Genomic DNA, 17,290 nt, shown 5'->3' with positions numbered 1-17,290 from the left:
AAGAGAGATCTGACCCAAGGACAGGGGAAGACCCAACGAGGAATAGCAGTGGCAGTAGCAGCCAGGGATGGGAGATGCCAGCAGCTTTGCAGCCTGTGCAAACAGAGAACTGAGGCTGTCAGCCCACAAGTCAGAGCAGAGTGGACCCAAAGAAGAAAGCACATGATGTTGGAAAGAATGGGAAAGGACAGCGTATTTTTTTAGTGAGAATGGAAGAGCCACACACCCTCCTCCACCCCTCCCCAGCATGACTGGTGTTTTGCTTTGTTAAGCTCTTTGTGAAGGTATCCCAATATGGAAACACTCCAGAGTTTGTACGTTCATAAGAAAATCTATTCATCGTTCCCACCAAAAATGTATTTGAATGTCAGCAATAAGTGGTTTCTCATGTGGAAGGGAAGGAGGTCAGATCTGAGTACTTGTATCTCTTGGCATGTGGATGTTTGAAATTAAAGCAGAGGTGAAAATGGGCAATGGTATGAGGTCCAAATCCTGGTCCTATACCACTTATGACATGACTTTGGATAGGTGCTTAATATATCAAACTTCACTCTTCTCATCTGTATAGTGGGAATTGTAATAATCCAGACCCATAATCCTGTATCAGCAATTCTGAAACCCAAACTTCTGAAAAACATATTTAAAAAAAAAACTTACAACAAATTCACTTGATGGCAAAACCTGAACTGATGTAACACCTTATATAGTTTTGTTTATCCCATTAAACATGATGATCTGTATGTTTGCTGCAGAAATATTAATTTTTTGATGATGAATGTTGCCCTAGACCTTAGGAGGAGGTATTATCAAAAATGTGGTATATATGGATTTGCCTCTCAGAAATCTGAAGAATTCTGAATTCTGAAGCATGCTGGGGCTCTGGATGGAATCTGGACAAGAGATTGGGGACCTGTTCCTTTGGGGCTGTCAGAAGTACCAAGGGAGATAATATGTGTGAGGTTGCTTGTCACATTGCCTGGCACTTTGTAAATGCTCAGGAAATACAAAGTAGACTGTATTATTAAAACACACACAAAGAAGGGGTGATTCTGCTCTTGTTCTTGGCACTCTGGAATTCAGGGAAATGTCAAGGGAAATATCAAACCAAACTCCCCTTCATTGGCCCTGTCATGAGGAACCCACGCTTGGTGAGGAAAGTACCTCTCTAGTGGGAAGCTTATGTACCATGTCCTGGTTGGTGCTGTGGAGCTGAGACCAAAAGCCTAAAGCCAAAGGAAAAAAGTTCCAAGTGCACAAGATCCAACAATTACAAGAGGGAATGAAAGAAGGTCTGAAAATGGACATACTGCCTCCCAAAGGTGGTGCGACCTGATAGATGGAAGCTCAACTTTGGAGCCGAGGAGACTTCAGTCCTAGCCCTGGCCTCCTTAGTGGTGGGAATTGCTGGGTCTCAGTTTCCTCACATGTAAAATGGGCAAACAGCACATACTTGAAGGTTTCATCACAGTGGTAAAGCACTCTGTGTGGAGCTTGGCACATAGAAGACACTCAACAAATGATAGGTGGGCAGACACCTGCATCCCCATGTAGACTGAGTGACAGAGCAAACCAGAGTGACTACCAAATACAGTTCTGTCTGCCCTAAATTGGCCAGCATGCCCCTGAGGAAAGCTTAAAGCCTTATCCCTTCTGTGAAAGTAAGGCCAAGAGGACCAAGCAGAAGGGTTTTCAGTTCTTGAAGAGCTGTAAGCCCACAGCAGAGGGCACTGAGCCTGGATTCTTCTCTGCCAACAAGATAGTCACCCGGGCCTCTTTTGGGGACCTCTGATTCAATACGACAGGAATGTACCACATCAGGTTGGGGATTACAAGGTGATTTGCAGACACACAGATAGTCAATAAAGCTCATTCACACCCTGAATCCAGGTTTTGGCTGGATTACTAAGTCCCAGTTTGACTCTAAGCCTTATAAAGGAATAATTTTAAGGTGTACTTGGGAGAAAGTTTTTTTTTTTTCCTGTCAAAGTGAATCTTTTCATGAAGGAGGACCATTTATCCAGATTATCACCTTGTCCTCATATGCCCGAATCAGCACACAAAAAGTAAACATATTCGTAACAGAGGGTGGCCTTGAGACTATCCATAACCAATGCCTGGTTTTCTATAGTTAGAGACTTTGACTTATATAATCACATTTTCTTCAGACCTGAGCCATGGGACTTGAGAAATGTCAGGTGTGAGACATTTTCAACCTCGTGGCTTTCCTAAGCACAATTGCTTTCCATTTTCTACCCATTTTGATTGGAGGTGAGGATCTTCCCCTCTCCCACCCTCCTATGGACCTCAGAGGCTCAGCTCATTCCAGGTGAGTCACAGCAGAATTGAGAACACACTTTCACAGCCTGTCCCCTACCCCAGCATGAAGAGGCTTCCCAAACCATCCTTTGAATGGCACCTCTCCCTGAAATCACTCCTGTCATGTGAGAGCAAGATGGCTCAACAGATAGACCAAAGGTGTGACCAAACAAGCCTCTGACAATGGGAGAAGGGATGGAAAATGAACATAAGAGAGAAAAGGGAATTTTTTAGAAATAATTTGACGTTTGATTAATTTCTTCAAGCATCAGTGTAAAATAAATATCCAAGAGTCCATAATGGTACAAATAAATGTTGGAAAAAATAGATACTTGTAGGAGAAAGGACAGGTCTTCCTTATAAAAGAATTCCATTTAATACAGAAATAAAGAAAAAAAAAACAGAAAATCACCATTAGAATACCATGGTAATAATTGCTGCAGGCAATTCATTGATGGAGGCTAAAATTAGCAGGCACAAGTTTGAGGAGAAACAGGATATTTGCATAGTTTCAAAATAGTTTTCTCATCGTAATAATTACAAAGAGAAAAGGAGTAACTTCACAGTGGGGAAACCCAGCAGATACCACCCTATCCAAGTAATTGAGGTGCCTACCACCAGTGTAAAGACACTTCGACACATGGACCCCTGATTATTTTGCACTGAGAAAGGTATGCTTGCCCAAAATGCATAATTTCAGCTCAACCATGAGACATTGAACCAGCTCACATTAAGGGACAGTCAACAAAACAATCGATTAGTGCTTCCAAACTGTCAAGGTCATAATAGGCAAGGAAAGTCAGAGAGAGGGATATCATAGATTGGCTCCAACCACACCTGGTGATTAAATGCAGCATGGTATTATCTGGATAGGGTAATGGAACAGGAAAAGGACACTTGTGGAAAAACTGATGAAATCTGAACAAAGTCAGTAGTTTAGTTAATAATATTGTGCTTTTTTAATTTCTGAATTTTGATCATTGTACATTGGTTATTGCTAGATGTTAGCATTTGGGGAAGCCAAGGGAAGCAAGCAAAGGAGTGCTCTGTATTATTTGTGCAACTTTTTCTCTAAGTGTAAAATTATGACAAAATTATGTCAAAAGGTTTTTTTTAAGCATAAAGTAATGGGTCTGTTGTAGGGCCTCCTTGCCTTGTTGAATAGTTTGGTATTATTTCTTTTCTTTTTTTTTTTTTAAGATTTTATTTATTTATTCATGAGAGACACAGAGAGAGAGGCAGAGACACAGGCAGAGGGAGAAGCAGGCTCCCTGCTCTATCCCAGGATGCAGGATCATGACCTGAGCCAAAGGCAGACACTTAACCACTGAGCCACCCAAGTGCCCCTGGTTTGGTATTATTTATATTGTGAATTCCATATTGGGGATGAGGGAGGAAAGATGAGGCACAAGGTTCATTTCTGGGCTCAGGGCCTAGAAGTGCTGCTCTGGGCAAATTGACTTTGTCCCTGGAAATTCACCAGGCAGTTCTGTTCCTCACCCAAGCCCATTTCTTCCTTCCTTGTAGACTAGAAGAACCTAGAAACCCCTGCTACTGCATCACCACACCCTCTTCTAGGATGGCTCTCAGGGCTTGGGCTCCTGACCCCCCCAGGTGTGGCCATACTTTATGCTGTCAATAGGGCAATCCCACCAGAATAGACCATTCAACCTTAATTCCATAGACAGAGCCTGCATGCTTGGGGACAGGGTCATTTCCTTAGAGTAATAAGAAACCTATTTCGCAGGTTGTAAGAATTAGATGAGATACTCTGTGGTAGACATAGGTGGATCTTGAAAACATTATATGAACTGCAATAAACCAGATGCAAAAGGATAAGTATTGTATGATTCCACTTATATGAGGTACCTAAAGGAGGCAAATTTATTGTGATAGAATAGAGGTTATTACCAGGGCCTGAGGGAAGAGAGAAATGAGGACTCCTTGCTTAGTGGATACAGAGTTTCTCTTGGGATGGTGAAGTTCTAGAGAGGAATAGCTGTGAGGGTTGTACAACATAATGAGTGTATTTACTGAGACTGATTGCACACTGAGAAATGGTTACAGTGGTAATTTTTATATTACCTACATCTCATACAATAAAAAATATTTTTTTTTATTAAAAGAATTAGCTGAGATGATAAAAAGCTCCCAGAAAACCCTGGCCCATAGCAGACACTCACATACCATTCACTTCCTCCCTCACTGAAGTTTCAAAAAATAGAACTATTACATAGTTGTTTAAAGTGATTTTTTTAAAAAAATTATTTATTTATTTTAGGGAGAGAGCAAATGATTTGGGGGAGGGGCAGAGGGAGAAGGAGAGAGAATCTTAAGCAGACTCTCCGCTAAGTGCAGAGCCCCACGCGGGGCTCCATCTCATGACCCTAAGATCACCACCTGAGCCAAAATCAAGTCAGACACTCAACTGACTGTGCCACCTACGCACCCCTCAAGGTGATTTTTGACTATAGCAGCCATATATGATTTTTACAATTGATCATATTCTTAATTCCACTATGACCTGGTTTTCAACATTTATTTTTCACTCTAGGCAACACTAAGACTGCATTAAGACTGCATGAGGACACTGCTTGGGATTTACCCCAAAGATACAGATGCAATGAAACGCCTGGACACCTGCACCCCGATGTTTCTAGCAGCAATGTCCACAATAGCCACACTGTGGAAGGAGCCTCGGTGTCCATCGAAAGATGAATGGATAAAGAAGCTGTGGTCTATGTATACAATGGAATATTCCTCAGCCATTAGAAACGACAAATACCCACCATTTGCTTCAACGTGGATGGAACTGGAGGGTATTATGCTGAGTGAAGTAAGTCAGTCGGAGAAGGACAAACATTATATGTTCTCATTCATTTGGGGAATATAAATAATAGTGAAAGGGAATAGAGGGGAAGGGAGAAGAAATGGGTGGGAAATATCAGAAAGGGAGACAGAACATAAAGACTCCTAACTCTGGGAAACGAACTAGGGGTGGTGGAAGGGGAGGAGGGCGGGGGGTGGGGGTGACTGGGTGGCGGGCACTGAGGGGGGCACTTGACGGGATGAGCACTGGGTGTTATTCTGTATGTTGGCAAATTGAACACCAATAAAAAAAAAAGACTGCATGAGGATTTTTTTTTGTATATATATTTTTTATTGGAGTTTGATATGCCAACATATAACTTAACACCCAGTGCTCAGTCAAGTGCCCCCCTCAGTGTCTGTCACCAAGTCACCCCAACCCCCCACCCACCTCCCTTTCCACTACCCCTTTGTTCATTTCCCAGAGTTAGGAGTCTCTTATGTCCTGTCACCCTCACTGATATTTCCCACTCATTTTCTCTCCTTTCCCCTTTATTCCCTTTCACTACTTTTTGAAATTTTTTTTAATAGCAGGTTTGAATGTCCTTTAAGAACATTTCTGTCACCAGTAAAAGGTAAAACTAAATTGACTGTGTGACTGATTCACATGCCGCTGTGAGTACATGTGGCAGCCATGGCTATTGGTACAACTTTACCAATATGTTTGCAGCTATTCTGCAATTCTATTGATTAGTTAAATCATGTCCCTTCTCAGATTTGCCCAACCACTTCCAACCCTCGCCTCACCTCTACTGCCATTGCCGCTGCCACCACTTCCAACCAAGGACACACAAGCCCCGTGGGAGAGATAGCTTCATACCTGGACTCTCAGCCTAGGTTTGGCATCGCTTGTGTGGCCAACTTGAAAATCACCCTTAGAGCTAGTATTGTCATGACATCTCACTGCCGCTGAGCGGGTGGCCAAACTCCGCTAATAGGTGAACACAGGCTGACATTTCATTGCTCTTATCACTCAGCCCTGTTTTCTGGCGAGGTTCCCCACTGCCTGATGAGACTTTAACCCTCAGCCTTTTGTTAAATGAGGCTTACGTGCGGGGTCCTGGCCTTGGACGCCAGGGTGAGGCACTGTCTTGCAGAATAGTTCTGTTTTATGGTTTTCTGTGGTGGAAAATTGTATTGTTCCACATTTTAGCTTTGGTTTTGTAATCACTGATTATATAATGAATTCTGATTCCGTGCCTGCAAAATTCATCTGCACTGTTAAAGACACAAGAGAATATAGCTGCTTTAGAACACACAGATATAGAGACTCTGCGTTCATGCCTCCCACCCCTCCACCCTTCCCGTTAATCTCATGAAACATCAGCCTCGCATTGTACTACAGTCTGCGGGGAATGGGATGGCAGGGGCACAGCATGACACCTTCTTCACTTCTGTACAAAGAGTAGTAGATTCCAGAATGATTTGAAATGTACTTTCATAAAACATATGCTACCTTTAGTTGGCTAACTCAATCTGCCTCAATCATCTCTTGAAAGCCTGTGTCCTTGACCTCAAGATTAGAGTTGCCAGATAAAATACACAACTCCCAGTTAAATTCCAATCGCAGATAAGCAGTGAATCCTTTTTTATTTTATTTTAAAGATTTTATTTATTTACTCATAGAGACACACACACACACACACACAGAGAGAGAGAGAGAGAGAGAAAAGCAGAGACACAGGCAGAGAGAGACACAAGCAGGCTCCATGCAGGGAACCTGACGCAGGACTCGATCCCGGGTCTCCAGGACCATACCCAAGGCTGCAGGCGGTTCTAAACCGCTGCGCCACCGGGGCTGCCTAGTGAATCCTTTTTTAGTGTAAGTATGTCCCAGATACTGTGTGGGCCATACTATGCTAACAAATTATTCCTTATTTATTTGAAATTCAAATTTAGCTAGGCATCCTCTTATTTATATTTGCTAAATCTGACAACCCTACTCAAGATCAGACTTTTGTCATTGTCCTATCCACTAGGTCTGTCCTTGTGGAACTCCGATAATCCCTTCTGCCAAGAAGCCTGAGACAGAATGAGGCAAAGGAAGAATCTTAATCACACTTGGCTTTTTGTTCTTATCTAGCTCCAAGTGTCACAGATCTGCATTAAATTCATAAATAAATTAAAATCTTTCATTTGGACAGCTGAGGTTTAGTTCATTTTTATCATGAAAGATTTAGCAAGATTGGATCCCATTGAGAAGAAGGATGGTGTGAAGAGGAAAGAATGATCTAGGGATGAAGAGACCTGGCCAGTTACCCCAGGTGAGGGAAATCTTAAAGGATTAGATTAAATGACCTCTAAAGTCCCTTCCAGGGCTAAAAATGCTATGACTCCATCTTCAAAAAGCCTGAAACTGCCAAACTACGTTCTTGAAATCACAATTGTAGATGGAAACATTCTTAAACATCGGAAAGTTTTTATTTATGCTGAAAATTTTTAGTAAGTTGCTTACCAAGTATCCATCTGAGAAGAGTACAAATCTTGACATCCTCAGAACTCTTGCTATCACATTAAATATTTTGTGCAAACTCTTTTACTTAATTAGTATTCAGGGGCAAGATTTGCCTGTCAGAATACTCTAACAGAATTTTCCACACGTCTCACATTCTTAAATGATTTTGGTAAAACCCAACAATCTAAATTGAAGCTTTAAACATGGACTCAAGTCATTAGTAGTTACTATGAGGAGAGACCAGTATGATGTTGGGTGGAAGGAAGATATTTAATGGAAATATTCTTAATGTAGGCCGGAAATACATGCTAAGGAAAGAGGCACATAGGTGAGCATACTATTCATTCTTCCCAATCAGATTCAACAAACATATTGAGCACATGCTCCATCCCACACACTCCTCTGGCTTCCACCTCCATTTATAAATGTTTATGGCTTCCAAATCTTCATGTCCACATTTCTCCTAAGTTATAGAACCACATTTCCAACTCCCTGCTAGAAATTCCCACCTGGATGTTCCACAGCCACCTCAAACTCAGTAAATCAAAAATAAAATTCCTATTATCCTCACCCACAACCTGCTCTCCTCAAACTTGGCTAATGTTATTGTTATTCATTGTCATTATTAGCACAAGCTAGAACTCTGGTAATTACCTTCACCCTGAGTCAATAGGCTACCAGTCCACTCAAATCTATCTTCTAGATGTCTCTGGAATCTTTGTCCCCTTTATTCATTTGAAGGCTATGGTCTAATTCAAGTCCTCTTATCCAGACTACTGCAGGTAGTAGTCCTCAGAATCTTTCCCACATATGTGCACAGAGGCAGAGTGGCAGTTCTCACGTATGGCTCTGACCATCTTGTCATAAGATGGCCCTGCTCACGACAGCTGTCCACTGCCTGGAGGAGACCATTCAAACTCTCACATGGTCAGTGTGGCCTTTTGACTTCTGACCACAGCTGACTACTCCAAACTTCATCTCCCTTCTCAAATCTCTAACGCCCACCAATTCATCATTTCCCTGTACAGTATCTCCTTCCTAGCTTGCCTATACTGATCCCTTTATGGAAATACTCCTTCCTCATCTTCTCTGGCTGGCAAATTCCTATTCATCCCTCATGACCTTCTTCAACTGTTACCTCTGGGCAGGCTTCTCCACCTACCTAGTCCCCTTACTTCACCACCTGCCCTGTTAATGACTCCTCCCCCTATGAGGCCTCAGCACATTGTTCATACCTTAATTGTACTGCTAATTCTTCGCATTACAATTAGGTACTTTTCATCTGCTTCCTCTACTAAACTAAGAACCTTTTGAAGATTGGGCCATGGTTTATTTGGCTTTGCATCCCTAAAACCTAGCAAAAGGGCCTGGTTTTAGGCATGTGCTCCATAAACATTATTTGGGAAGTGGGGGATGGATAAATGAAATAAAAAAGAAATGGCATTTTTAGATAGGTATTGTCCTAGGTGCTTTACCTCATTTCTTTCCTTTAACAACTCCATAGAGAAATCTAGATACTACTATTACCTCCATCTTATAGATTAAGAAACCAAGAATTTCAGTAACTTGCCAAGTCCGAGTAGTTAATAAGTGATATGGCCCACACATGGCTTTTGTCCTCCAGATTCCTTCCATTCTCAACTACGTGGGGGTATTAAGGAGCAAAGAAGGGGTCAAATGTCAAGAGGCCTTAAGAAGCACTATAAGGAGTAGGGATGTTTTACAGGTTGGATAATCTGTTTCTCAATTATTATTATTATTATTATTTTGTTTCTCAATTATTAGAAACACATTACTAATTAAGTGTTCTGTAAATATTTAATTCCAGGCTTCCTGGTCTTTATATTTATTTTTTACATTTTTTTATTATTATGAAATATTTGCTATTACAGAAAGACTACGTAAAACACGTATAGTTTCAGAATAATTACTACATGTGTAACTTCTACCCATGTCAAGAAGTAGAATTGCCAGTGCCTTTGAGCCTGGCCCCTCTTATCTCTCTTCCTGAGCACCGGAGGAAACACCATACTGACTTGTGTGATAATCATCATTTCCTTGCTTTTATTTGTTGCTTTGTTACATAGACAAATAGAGATATACATTAGATATAGATATATAGTATATCTTTCCATACTTTCCTATTGCTGTTATGACAAATTACCATAAATTTAGTAGCTTAAAATTATCCTAGAACGGGGTCAGAAGTCTAGGACTCTGAAGGGCTGTGTTCCTTCTAGAGGCTCTGGGGAGGAATCTGTTATCTTGCCTTTTCCAGCTTTTATAAAGGTTGCCTACACTCCCTTGTCTTGTAACCGGTTCCTCTATCTTTGAAGTTAGCCGCATGCCATCTTCTGTCCTCTCTGCCCTCTGCTTCTGTTCTGTCCTCTGTATGACTCTAACTCTCCTACTTCCCTCTTAAAGAGGACCCCTTTGATTGGGCTCAACTGGATAATTCAGAATAATCTCCCTATCTTATGATTCTTAACTTAGACACATTTGCAAAGTTCCTTTTGCCACATAAGTTAACATGGGATTAGGATCTGGACATCTTTGGGGGCCATTATCCAGCTTATCACAAACAACCCCTTTTAGTAATTTCCTTTAGTTCTTTTTTTTTTAACTTTATATGTGTCGACTCATATGGTATATATTCTTTTGCTCAGTAATCCAATTATATTTAATGTAGTTATTTATATATTAGGATTTAAAACTGCCATTTCATTTATATTTGTCCCATCTATTATGTGTTGCCTTTTCTTTCTTTTTTGTGTTATTGGATTGGTAAAACAAAACAAAACAAACCCTAAAAATTATTCCATCCTTTTCCTTCTACTAGTATGAAAGTTATATACTCTCTATTTTTTAGCGATTACCCAAGAAATTAATATACATCCTTAAAGTCTAATAATCAATACCTTTACCCTTCTCCCATATAGTCTAAAAGCCAAAAAACATTTTAATTCCATTTATGTTACCCTCCCTGACATGCTATTGTCAGATATTTTAATTCCATCTTGTTTTTGGGGATCCCTGGGTGGCTCAGTGTTTAGTGCCAGCCTTTAGCTCAGGGCGTGATCCTGGAGTCAGGGATGGAGTCCCCTGTCAGGCTCCCTGCATGAAGCCTCCTTCTCCCTCTGCCTGTGTCTCTGCCTCTCTCTCTCTGTCTCTCATGAATAAATAAAATCTTTTAAAAAAATTCTATCTTGTTTTTATTGTTTATTTTGTCCTTCTAGACATTATTATCGTTGTCTTATAAAGCTGATGTTTACTTAGATATACCCACATGCTTACCCTTTTCTTTGCTCTTTTTCTTTTATTTCAGGCCTCCCTGTGAGATGACCTTCATTCTACTTAAAGGAAAGGTCGTAAATTCAAATGCACTTGTGGCAAACACTCTCAGCTTTGATCTGCCTAAAAATGACTTTATTTTAACCTTATTTCTGAGATACTTTTGCTGGGTGTAGAATTCTATGGATTGGCAGTTATTTACATACATTAATGGTTCATTACACTCATACATTAATGGCTTCCTTTGTTACTTCTTTTGTCACTATTTAGAATTCAATTATTTTCTAGTTACCACTACTTTGAAGATCATCTTTTTCTTTGGTTGATTTTATGATCTTGTTTGTCTTTGGTCTGTTTAAGTTTCATGATGAGTCTTGGTGTGGATATCATTTTATTTTTCTTGCTCACCATTTTTGCATCCACAGGTTGATATTTTTGATTGATCAATTCTGAAAAACCCTGAGCCATTATCTCTTTAAATGTTACCTTTATCTAAGCTCTTCTTTCTTCTCTTTTAGAGGTCTGATTAAATGAATACTACATCTTTTCATTCTGTTCTCTGTGCCTCTAACGTCTCTTTTTTATTTGCTTTGTGTGTCTCTGAACTATTACTAATTTTTCTAATCCACATTTTAGTTTTCTAATTCTATCTTTAGTTGTGTCTAAACTCTTTATGTGTACTGAGCTTTTAGTTTTGGTTATTATATTTTATATTTTGAGTTCTGTTTCTTTCTTTTTCAAATCTGCTAGGTCACTTTATATTGTTTCCATTTCTGTATATATATTTTCTTTCTTTCTTTCTTTCTTTCTTTCTTTCTTTCTTTCTTTCTTTCTTTCTTTCTTCTTTCTTTCTTTCTTTCTTTCTTTCTTTCTTTCTTCTCCTTATATATACATATATTTTTAAGATTTTATTTATTTATTCATGAGTGACAGAGAGAGAGAGAGGCAGAGACACAGGCAGAGGGAGAAGCAGGCACCATGCAAGGGAGCCTGATGTGGGACTTGATCCTGGGTCTCCAGGATCACACCCTGGGCTGCAGGCAACTCTAAACCGCTGCACCACCAGGGCTACCTCTTCTCCTTATATTTTTTTTAACTTAGTAAGCATAGTTGGTTTTATAGATTGTGTCTAGTATTTTCAAAATCTGAAGTCTTTGGAGGTCTCTTTTTATCCAGTTCTCATTCTTTATGGTTTGTCCTTGTAGGCTTAGACATTTTTGACTATATACTGCTTATTGTCTTTGAAAATTTATTTCAGGGGTATTCTTTGAATCCTAGGATGACACAAATTTTCTCCAGAAAAAACTTTCATTTGTTCTGCTAGGCACACAGGGGCACTTTAAACTAAATTACTTTACACTAAATTTACAACATGAGATGCTTTAATGATTCTGTTTTGTTTTTACTTATTTATTGATCGCCAAAGTGATATGGACTTGGAAGCTATGAAAGTACCAACTTGCAGTTATAACTTGTCAGAGCAGGTTCCTACCATTATCAATTGTCGTGCTTTGCTCATCATAAGGGCAACTTATCCTGTAATCTCCTGGGCCTGAGAGGGGAGGTATATTTACTTTTCATTTCACCCTAGCCCTGAGGGTTTGACCCATACTAGTGAGGGGACGGGCAGGCCCTAAGCTTTTTTCTGTCTCCCTGGAGAAGCTCTCAGAACCTAAGTTCAAGTTTGCCTAAATTGGCAAAAGTTCTTAGTTCAAAAATAGCTTTCAGGTGCCACTTAACTTTCAGAGATTGTCTTTCCCTTTGGTTTTAGAGTTTTTAACTAATTTCCTAGATCTTTGATGCTTTTAAGAAGTTTAAAAAAATGGAATCCCTGGGTGGCACAGCGGTTTGGCGCCTGCCTTTGGCCCAGGGCATGATCCTGGAGACCCAGGATCGATTCCCACGTCGGGCTCCCGGTGCATGGAGCCTGCTTCTCCCTCTGCCTGTGTCTCAAAAAGTTAAAAAAAATACTTTGTTTTGTCTTGTTTTGTTTTAGTGGGTAGTTTTGGTTGTTTCTAGTAGGAGGTTGGTTTGATCCCTATCCTGTCTTATTCCTGCAACTGAAGTCCTTCCCTGATCTTCCTAGACTTGGTTGAACTGTACGCTTAGAAACTAAAAAAACAACATGACCTGCTCTAAGACAGTTAGCATATGGAAAAGCAGCCATATGTTTTTTTTTTTTTTAATTCTTCTATACTTCAGGAAAAGAATCTTTGCAACATTCCCTTAAATAGACTGTAAAAACTGAACTAGATAAAACTCTTTAGGGACATATTTAAAAATTTCTAAGAAATGTTTTCAAAAAAATTAAATTTTCTAACAACTACTCAATTATTTTAAAATCGCAACACTTTATCCAGAAATTACTTTTCCAGCAAACTCAACCACCCTACAATCCATGAGTAAATGTAAAATGACTACATAATCCTGTTATATGGCAGAAAGTTCATCACTTTATTTATTGTACTTTAAAAAATATATTTTATTTATTTATTTGAGATCGAGAGCAAGAGAGAGAAAGCATGAGTGAGGGGGCAAGGAGAGAGGGAAAAGCAGACTCCCCACTGAACAGGGAGCCCAATGTGGTGCTTGATCCCCAGACCCTGGGATCATGACCCACGCCAAAGGCAGATGCTTAGCCAACTGAGCCACCCAGGTGCTCCAGTTTACTGTACCTCATTTAACAGAAAGTCCTCAAGGCCTCATTCAGTATTGATTAACTCTTATTTCATACACAATTCAAAGAACCCTCATTCTCTGATTTTCTATCCAGTAAACCCTTAGAAGTAATTACTTGAAAGAAAATATGCATTTTGAAAACTGGGCTCTTTATGAAAGCCACGAATGGCATCTGACAGCTCCATGAGTGGAGAGTAGACTGGACTATCAAGATATGTCCACAAGCTCAAGAAGAAGCACAATGGAGACATTTAGTCCAACATACAATAGCAGCTCATGGAATGCTCTTCGCACTTCTTCACAGCTTTGTGAAAAAACATCTACACTCTTGGTGCTAATCCCGTGACAGCATCAAACCAGTGAAGCTGTTTCTGAAAGCAGAGAGGGATGTGACTCTAATACATTTTCTATACTTATAAGGAATTACAGTTAAAAATAACCTTTACGGTAAAACATTTTTTGTTTTTGAGACACTAACAGCATCTAATAAATAAGCATTTCCATATTACAGCCTATTAAAATCTAACTTCCCTCTCAGACGGACTCCAGAAAAATCAGAGCTTACAAATACCCTAAATGTACCTTTGTGTCCTTCAGCCCTCAATCTAGGAGTTAAGAGAAGGGGTATTTTTCTCAGTATCACTGAGTTCTAAAATAAGAACTTAAAAGAGAAAATAAGTATAGTGGCCATGTTTGAGAGAAAGAGATAGAGAGGGTCTGGTTCTACTGGTTCTACTTCAGAGCAGCCCCACTTTTGACAGGTTAATGTAGATACACAAAAGAGAACTTTATCAGAACAAAATGGAAATTTCATGATTGATAAGTGATAGATAATAATTAGGGTTCAAAAGATACTTATAGAAGGAAGGGGAAGTGAAGAGAGTCAAAGAAAGAAAATTCTCCCAGATGGTCTTGCTTTTGTTTATCTCTCTTTTAGCCCTTGCCTCCTGATGTCGAAGGCAGGGCTCTCAACTTACACATTGATTTTGGATCCAACTAAAATCCCTGTTTCAGTGGTATGTTAGAACCATTACTTAAAAGGGTTCAAACTTTGCTAATCCCATGAGATGAGAGCCTAAGTTTAGTATCATTCTCATTATTATATCATTGGTATAATTCTAGAGTCTCAGAAGCTGGAAAACCCAGAAACCTGCTTTTTGTGAGATGCTGGCTACTCATTTCCTTCCAATGTTCTTCTCTGTATTTTCCCTTAGTATTCATCATACCATCTTGAATTTCTAAGTGCTTAATTTATATTTGTGAGTTTTCTTCTTTTATTCCACAAAGGGAGTTAACAACTGAACTACAAGAGAAAGGAACTTACATTTTGTTTAAAATTGGTGAATAGGTTTCACTTTACAAGCTACTTCTGTTCGATTTAAGGGAAAGCCATGTTTTGAAGAATATTGAAATTGCTTCTTTTTTTTTTTAGATTTTATTTATTTATTTATTTATTTATTTATTTATTTATTTATTTGACACAGAGAGAGAGAGAGAGAGGCAGAGACACAGGCAGAGGGAGAAGCAGATTCCATGCAGGGAGCCTGTGGGACTTGATCCCAGGTCTCCAGGATCACACCCTGGGCAGAAGGCGGCGCTAAACCACTGAGCCACCTGGGCTACCCTGAACTTGCTTCTAGCTCAGGAAGGAAGAGATCTAAGATCCATTAGCAATGTCTGCCCCAACACTAGGATCGGGAATATGGCATGCCTGTCAAATATTTGTTATCCTTGGCTTAGTTTTTTTTTTTCTTTTTTTTTAATTAATTAATTTATTTATTTATGATAGTCACAGAGAGAGAGAGAGAGAGAGGCAGAGATATAGGCAGAGGGAGAAGCAGGCTCCATGCACCGGGAGCCCGATGTGGGATTCGATCCCGCGTCTGCAGGATCGCGCCCTGGGCCAAAGGCAGGCGCCAAAGCGCTGCGCCACCCAGGGATCCTTATCCTTGGCTTAGTTTGACAAATATTCATTGAATGTAAAGTGCAGGTTCTTTCTTTCTTTATTTGTTTTGCATTTTTTGTTTTCAATAAAGGAGACATGGTTTCTGACTTTGCAAAAATATAATGAACGGCAGACATGTGAACAAACAACCAAAATACCGTGTGAAATATGCAATAATGAAAGTGTACACAAGATCCAGGAGAGAGAGAAGAAGTGTGATGGGGGCATGAGGGGAGAGGTCTAAAGGAAGTCAGATGTCAGCAATTTCAGAAGCCTGGATGGCCTCAGTTTTGGTCCAGATCCATCCCTTCTCACCTCAGCCACTTCCAAATGGCAGAGCACCAGTATATTGCCACTATCTAGTCAGGTTTCCTATAAGCATTCTAATAAGTAGCCATATTGCTCTTCTCTCTGTCATCCACAGCCTTCATCTCATTATCAGCTAAGACTGGTTGAATGCCACCAGGGTATAGACTACTATCCTATGGGCATCTGGAGGAATCAAGATAGAACTCTGTACAGGGCACCTCAATGAGCTCAAGCTGGTTAAAGTACACACGCTAACAATAATAGGAATGGCCCATAGCCAAGAACAATTAACTTTATTATTTTTAAGTTTTTATTGAAGTATAATTAACATATAGTTTTACTAGTTTCAGGTGCATAATATGTTGATTCAATGATTTTATAAATTACTCAGTGCTCACCACAGTAAGTGTAGTCACTATCTGTCACCATACAATGTTATTACAATAGTACTGACTATATTCCCTATGCTGTACTATTTACCTTCATAAGTTATTTATAACTGGAAGTTTATACCTCCCAACCCCCTTTATTTACTCTGCCCATCCTCCTACTCAACTCCCCTCTGACAACCACCAGTTTGTTCTCTGTATTTTTTTAAAGATTTTATACATTTATTTGAGAGAAAGAGAGAACACATGCGAGCAGGGGGAGGAGTAGAGGGGAGGGAGAGGAAGGGCAAGGAATCCTAAGCAGATTCTGTGCTGAGTGTGGAGCCCAACACAACATTCAAACCCATGACCCCTCCAGCACGACCTAAGCCACAACCAAGAGTAGGGCACTCAACTGACTGAGCCACCCAGGCACCCCCTTCTGTATTTAAGGGTCTTTTTGTTTGTTTTGCTTTGCTTTTTAGATTCCACATGTAAATAAAATCATATGGGAGTTGTCTTTCCCTGGCACTTGACACAATACCCTATAGGTCCATCCATATTGTCACAAATGACAACATCTCATTCATTTTTACAGCTAAATAATATTCCATTACACACACACACACACACACACACACACCACATCTCCTTTATTCATTCACAGAGAATTATTTTTGTTTTTGTTTTTTAAAATATTTTATTTATTTATTCATGAGAGACACAGAGAGAGGCAGAGACACAGGCAGAGGGAGAAGCAGGCTCCATTCAGGGAGCCCAAAGTGGGACTCGATCCCGGGTCTCCAGGATCAAGCCCTGGGCTGCAGGCAGCACTAAACCACTGCACCACCAGGGCTGCCCGAGAATTATTTTTAAAAGGCACCAGCTTTGTGAGTAGTGTCAGGAAGATCAAATCCAAGATAATCCAAGATTTATGAAAAAGGCTAATTTTGTTTAGGCTTTTTACAATATATGTTTAGACTAAAATGACCAACCAGGGAAGACTATGATCAATTCTTGGGAGAGATATGTAATGCTAACATATATAAGAACATAAGA

General features: G+C 39.9%; 1 long non-coding RNA gene across 3 annotated transcripts in view; it reads right to left on the bottom strand.

Annotated features, from left to right (window-relative positions):
• The window catches only part of LOC144283094 (uncharacterized), a 107,677-nt gene that overhangs the window by 49,465 nt on the left and 40,922 nt on the right, over positions 1–17,290 (bottom strand). The gene's annotated exons all lie outside the window — the stretch shown is intronic.

Source organism: Canis aureus, chromosome 14, assembly GCF_053574225.1.
Source record: "Canis aureus isolate CA01 chromosome 14, VMU_Caureus_v.1.0, whole genome shotgun sequence".
Taxonomy (NCBI): domain Eukaryota; kingdom Metazoa; phylum Chordata; class Mammalia; order Carnivora; family Canidae; genus Canis; species Canis aureus.
Note: the sequence above shows the minus strand (reverse complement) of the source record. Positions and strands in the feature narration are given on the sequence as shown.